This window comes from Staurois parvus, unplaced genomic scaffold (genome assembly GCF_062004578.1).
Source record: "Staurois parvus isolate SC_StPar_1 unplaced genomic scaffold, SC_StPar_1.0 ptg001525l, whole genome shotgun sequence".
In the NCBI taxonomy this organism is placed as follows: domain Eukaryota; kingdom Metazoa; phylum Chordata; class Amphibia; order Anura; family Ranidae; genus Staurois; species Staurois parvus.
The window spans coordinates 201,659-208,900 of record NW_028319321.1 but is presented as its reverse complement, the minus strand read 5'-3'; the positions used below and the strand labels follow the sequence as shown (position 1 = coordinate 208,900).

At 47.9% G+C, this 7,242-nt stretch overlaps 1 pseudogene; it reads left to right on the top strand.

Moving 5' to 3' along the window:
* The first annotated feature begins 5,504 nt into the window (after positions 1-5,504).
* LOC149435377 (E3 ubiquitin/ISG15 ligase TRIM25-like) lies at positions 5,505-7,027 on the top strand (annotated as a pseudogene).
* Positions 7,028-7,242: the final 215 nt, after the last annotated feature.

Genomic DNA, 7,242 nt, shown 5'->3' with positions numbered 1-7,242 from the left:
CCGTACTGACATTTGGGGGATATCTGTCCTGTCCTGACATTTGGGGGATATCTATACCGTCCTGACATTTGGGGGGATATCTGTACTGTCCTGACATTTGGGGGATATCTGTACTGTTCTGACATTTGGGGGATATCTGTCCTGTCCTGACATTTGGGGGATATCTGTACTGTCCTGACATTTGGGGGGATATCTGTACCATCCTGACATTTGGGGGATATCTGTACCGTCCTGACATTTGGGGGATTTCTGTACCGTCCTGACATTTGGGGGATATCTGTACCGTCCTGACATTTGGGGGATATTTGTACCGTCCTGACATTTGGGGGATATCTGTACCGTTCTGACATTTGGGGGATATCTGTACCGTTCTGACATTTGGGGGATATCTGTACCATTCTGACATTTGGGGGATATCTGTACCGTTCTGACATTTGGGGGATATCTGTACCCTCCTGACATTTGGGGGATATCTGTACCGTTCTGACATTTGGGGGATATCTGTACCATCCTGACATTTGGGGGATATCTGTACCGTCCTGACATTTGGGGGATATCTGTCATGCACCGCCTGGCAGAGTCTCTAGCAACCCACAGCTCGGGGTTCTTCAGGGCGTGGGGTCTAAGTCCCAATCTGCTTAACGTTATGGAGTAGGTCTGGCGCTAGAATTATTGCTGTCACTACAGTGTGCACGGTGAATGTAACGTGTATCACAATCGATGTTCACGTGTAGGCGCCCTGATATGTAGGCACCCACCACCTCCTCCTATTACTCCACTCTCACACTGACACAAACAACTCCACTAGTAGTTTCTCCTGCACATCCCGCTCCCATGCCACCTTTCTCACCCTTCTCCTCCTCCTAGCCGTGGGGGACATCTCCCCGAATCCTGGCCCTCCACCACCTCCCTCACCTGCACAACACCCTCCTGCCTCCACGTCCTACCGCAACCCCCGCAACTTAGTATCTGTCCCCCTGCTCCCTAAAATCTCCCCCCCCCCTGTTTTCATGTGCACTCCTGAACGCCCGATCGGTGTGCAACAAGCTTGCCACCATCCACGACCTCTTTGTTTCCCGCTCCCTCAACCTCCTAGCGATCACGAAAACCTGGATCCTGCCCACTGACTCTACCTCCCCTGCTGAACTCTCCTACGGAGTACAACAACGCGCTGTTAACAGCCCTTGACTCACTAGCGCCTTTAACCACACGCAACATCAGACCCCGACCACTCCAGCCCTGGCAGACTGATCACACCAAAACCCTCAAACGACACAGTCGTGCCCTGGAGCGACTATGGTGCAAAACCAAATCCCAACAAGCCTTCACCCGCTATAAATCTGCCTTCCGCACCTACACCACCTCCCTCCACGCAGCCAAACAAGCCTACTTCCTGACCCTCATCAAGACCCTCTCCTCCAATCCTCGCCGACTCTTCTCCACCTTCAACTCTCTACTCTCTCCACACCCAGCACCTCACTCACCGCCCTTGAGATTGCCAATCACTTCAAAAGCAAGATTGACACAATTCGCAAGGACATCGCCGCAACTCACACGCCCTCTCAACCTGTCCCCTCATCCCCCCTCCCCCTCGACATAACCCGCAGGGACTTCGTCACTGCTCAAACTCCCTCCAACCCCGTTCCCCCTCCCTCAGCCACCCCCTCATCACCCCTCTCGCACGGCTCCACCACTGCTCTGACCTCCACTTCCACCTCACCCTACATTCCTCATACTGAAGCTCCCCCAACACTCCACACCTTTGACCTTACCACCATCGAGGAAGTCTCCAAGATCCTCTCTGATGCCTGCCTCACCACCTGCCCCCTCGACCCTATCCCCTCACAACTCCTACGACCTCCCTCCCCCTCCATCCTACGCTCCGTCACCCACATCTTCAATCTCTCCCTCTCCTCAGGCACTTTCCCCTCCCCTCTGAAACATGCACACATCAACCCCATACTTAAAAAGCCCTCCCTGGACCCCAATGACCCGAACAACCTCAGACCCATCTCCCTGCTCCCCTTTACATCTAAACTCCTTGAGCGCCTCGTCTACACCCGCCTATGCTCTCACCTCAACCACAACAACCTCCTCGATTCCCTACAGTCTGGCTTCCGTCCCCTACACTCCACCGAAATCGCCTTACTCAAACTCTCCAACGACCTTCTAACCGCCAAAGCTAATGGCCACTATTCAGTGCTCCTACTCCTTGACCTCTCTGCGGCCTTCGACACAGTCGACCACCCCTTCCTCCTCAAAAAACTACACTTCCTTTGGCCCTAGAGATTCTGCTCTCTCCTGGCTCTCATCCTACCTGTCACAACACTCCTTCAGCATTTCCTATAATGCTACCACCTCCCCTTCACTCCCCCTCTCTGTTGGGGTCCCTCAAGGCTCTGTCCTCGGGCCCCTTCTCTTCTCCATCTACACCTCCTCCCTTGGCCAACTCATACACTCTCATGGCTTCAACTACCACCTCTATGCCACAAATCTATCTCTCAACCCCCCACCTCACCCCCTCGGTCTCCGCCCGAATCACACACCTGCTGAGCGACATATCAGATTGGATGTCGCTCCACTTCCTTAAACTGAACCTCTTGTATTCCCCCCAGCCCGGACCCCACCCCCCATTGACTTCTCCATCACATCCAACAACGCCACCATCAAACCCGCCCCGCAGGCCAGAGTACTTGGTGTCATTCTGGACTCCAACCTATACTTCCAGCCCCAAGTCCAATCTTTAACAAACTCATGCAGACTCCACCTCCGCAACATCGCCAAAATCCGCACGTTCCTAACCCCAGAAACCACTAAACAGCTCATCCACTCCCTCATCATATCACAACTCGACTACTGCAACTCCCTCCTCACTGGCCTGCCTCGCCGCTGGCTATCCCCGCTTCAGTCCATCCTGAATACGGCTGCCAGACTCATTCACCTTTCCAACATCTCCATTTCCGCCACCCCCCTCTGCCAATCCCTCCACTGGCTTCCGATTGGCAACAGATCAAATTCAGAATCCTAACACTGACGTATAAAGCTGTCCACCATACTGCCCCGAACTACATCACTGACCTAATATCCAAGTACCGCCCAGAATGCACACTCCGCTCCTCACAAGACCTCCTTCTCTCTAGTTCCCTGGTCTCCTCCTCCCATGCCCGCCTCCAGGACTTCTCCAGGGTGTCACCCATCCTCTGGAACTCCCTGCCCCAACCCATCAGATTATCACCTACTCTCCTCTCCTTTAGGCGCACCCTGAAAACCCACCTCTTCAGGGAAGCCTACCCTACCCCCTGCTAACTTGACCGACCTCCTCCACTCTTCCTACCACTCCATCCCCCACAGCTATCTCCTCCTGTACCACTATCCCCTCCCTCCTAGATTGTAAGGTCCAAAGAGCAGGGTCCTCGATCCCCTCATGTTTTGCATTGTATTGGTATTGTTCTGTCACATGTTCTGTCCCCCTTTGTAATGTACAGCGCTGAGAGAACTATTGGCGCTAAATACTGTATAATAATAATAATATGTGCGTTTATGTTCGTACATGTGTATATGTGCGGCTCAAAATTGTTTGGTGGGTATGTTGTGTGCTTGGGTGTAACTTTATTTTTTACTTTTAAAAAAAAAAAAATAACTTTTTTTTCATTCGATAGGGAACTCAAAGTCCCTTAATGTGATGATTTTTAGGTGACAGGTTCTCTTTATTGAGACATGCAGGGTCTAAAATATCCCCAATGTCTCCTCTGGGATCCACTCAATGTATTGCGATGCCATACATTGCTGCTTGGCTATGCTAGAGAAGGTGACCCAAAAGTGACTTCACACACGTCGCCTTCCAGGCATTTCCAGCATTTTGGGGGAGGGGGGGTTTGACATAAATCTTTGCATTTTGAGAGTAGCTATGAGCCCAAACACATTTAGAAAGGCAAATGACTGAGGCTTTCAAATGAACTTTTGAGCAATTTTTCCACCAATCTATGGCCACCTTTTTAGAAGTGATCCAAGCAGCTATACAGCCACCCAATCACTTTTACAGAGCGTGGATGGGGGTCTTCCTCTGGCTGCTCCCTTCCACCATTACTGGGCTCTCCCGAGCGATCGGGGGGCCAGGGATCATCGCCATTCAGTGTGCTTAGGAGAGGCATGTTCATCCATACCTGCCTCCCCTCATATAGGAAACCAGAAATGGTGAGGATTGTGTCACTTCCGGTTTCAGTTTGTGGTTCACAAGCCATTACCGGCTGATATCGCATCCGACAAACCAATCTCCATTTAATCAGATGCTTTGGAGGCCAGCGGAGAGATATGGTGTCTAACAGAGCCTAAGGATCTCCATGAAGAGGACCTGTCATGGCCTATGATATCAAAAGGGATATTATTCATCTCTTGTGATAGCAATAAAGTTGATCAAAGAAAAAAATGTAAAGAGACAATGTATTTTTAAAAAATAAAATACTTAGTAAAATATTAAATTAATAAATATAAATTCAATTTTAACGAGAGATTTGGGGTCTAATAGAGCCTAGAGCTCTCCATAAAGAGGACCTGGCATGGCCCATGCTACACAAGGGATATTGTTCATCTCTTGTGATAGCAATAAAGTCGATAAAGAAAAAATGTAAAGGGACAATGTATTTAAAAAAAATAAAATACATAATAAAATATTAAATTAATAAATATAAATAAAATTTTAAATAAATTATAAAATAATACAAATTTAGAGCACCCTCCCCATGCTCGCGCACAAATGCGAACGCACATGTAAGTCTCACAAGCATACGGCAGCGGCAATCGCACCACACATGTGAGATATCGGTGCAAACATCAGAGTGAGCGTAATCATTCTAGCACCAGATCTCCTGTGTCACTCCAAGCCGGTAACCTGGAAAGGCTGTTAAAGCGTTGCCTGTGGAGGACTTGTAGATACTGTAGTTTGTCTCCATTCCACGGACATGTGCAATTGTAAAAAGTGACATGTTGTGTATCTATTTACTCAGCATAACATCATCTTTTATAGTTTACCACAAAAATTGGGCATTCTATTATGTCTGTGTGCACTAAAATTCATTAAAGTGTGCTTTTTCCCCAAAAAAACTGTGTTTTAAAAATGTCAGCGCAAATATAGTTCACCTTACAAAAATTGCAACACCCAACATTTTAATCTCCAGCGTCTCCGCTTTCAAAAACTGTCTAATATTTAGGGGTTCTGAGTAATGTTCTAGCAAAAAAAAGCTACTTTTTACTGGTATGTGTAAGTGTGAGAATTGGCCTGGGGGGAGGTGATCAAAGAGAACCAGTCCTGGCTGAGCTTCCACTGTTTTGTTTATCTTTTTGGGATCATTGATTTTTTTTCCAGTTGTCTTTCAGCTGTTTTATGAGCTTTGCATTTCCTTTGTGCTCACAAATTCTCAGCCTTGCTCTGTGGAGGAACCTCCCTCACTTGGACCATTGGTTCTGGAGATAAGGAGCTTTGTTGATTTCTCTGTCTTCTATCAGCGATGGCGTCCTCCGATGTGAGAGCTCTGCTGGATTGTTCCATCTGCCTGAACATTTATTCGGATCCTGTCATCTTGAAATGTGGACACAGCTTCTGCCGGGTCTGCATCGATCATGTGTTGGATACACAGAAGGAGTCCGGAGGATATTCAGCAGGGGAGAGTTCCAGGAGAGACCTTCACCGTACACAATTATAACTCTGAGTAACATCTCTCAGCATTTCCTGTCTCCACCACAAGATCAAGAGAAGACCGGTGTCTCCTGTACTTACTGTGTCCACACCTCTGTACCTGCTGTGAAGTCCTGCCTGCATTGTGAGGCTTCTCTATGTGACATCCATCTGAGAGTCCACCACAAGTCACCAGAACACGTCTTGTGTGACCCCACCACCACCCCAGAGACCAGGAAATGCTCCGTCCATAAGAAAACCCTGGAGTATTACTGCATTGAGGACTCTACTTGCTTCTGTGCCTCCTGCTTTATAATTGGAGAACATCAGGGACACCAGGTGGAGACACTGCAGGAAGTCTTTTTAAAGAAGAGGAACATGACAATCTATCTTCACAAACTGATTAATAAAAGAGAGAAAACAGAAAAAGAGTCCGGAGTCTGCAGGAACTCAGGGGAAAGTACAAGACAAAGCAGATGGTGAAACAGAGAGAGTCACTGTCCTGTTCAGAGATCTCAGGAGACGTCAGGAAGACCTGAAGAAGAAAGTCCTGCGTGAGATCTCCAGGCAAGCAGAGCGGATCTTAAGCCCCATCGATGATCTGATCCAGTGCTTGGAATTCAAGATGGAGGAGCTGTCCAGGAAGATGCAACCCAAGATGGATCTATTGACTGTTCTACAGCAATCAGACACAGGTGACTGGTGTGATACTGAGGATGGAGATGAGGAGGACACAGAGAGACACGATGGAAGGGATCTGGATGTGGGGGTGATTTTCCATATGATCAGCACAGGTTTATCAGATCTAATCACTGGTGTCATTGGGGGGGGTCTATATTCAGAAAGCTGTAGACATTTTATTGGATGAGGACACAGCTCATATTAATATATGCATCTCTTCTGACAAGACGACTGCAACCCAGTTCAGAGAATACCGGCATCGCTCATATACCGAGGAGAGATTTATGGATTTTTATCAAGTTTTAGGCAGCCGAAGCTTCTTCTCAGGGAGACATTACTGGGAAGTAGATGTCCATAGATCCAATAACTGGAGAATCGGGATGTGCTACAACAGTATAGACAGGGCCGGCTTTACTCCTTGATTGGATATAATGATGTGTCCTGGGCTTTGGTCAGGAGGGGTAAAAGGTATAAAGTGGTGCATGACGATAATGAGACCGAGCTCTGTTATAGTGTTTTGTTAAATGATTCCGGGTATATCTGGATTATGAGGCCGGGCAAATCTACTTCTATGTGTGTGACCCCATCCGTCATCTCCACACAATCACCGCCACCTTCACCGAGCCCCTCTATGCTGCGTTGGGTGTTTGGCATTCATCTATATCATTGGCTTGAAGGGAGATGGGAAAAATCTAGTCTAGACAAATCTTCCAATGGGGACGCTTGTTCTGGTGGTTCCCAAGGAACTTCCTTAATTTGGAAGAACTTTCTCTCACTTCCTGTTTGGCTGACACAAGAAGTGAAGGGAAATCTGCACAATGGTGCACAGATGTAGAAAAAAATCTGACAGTGTTTTTTTTGTTGAATTCAATAAAAAACAAAGAAAAATG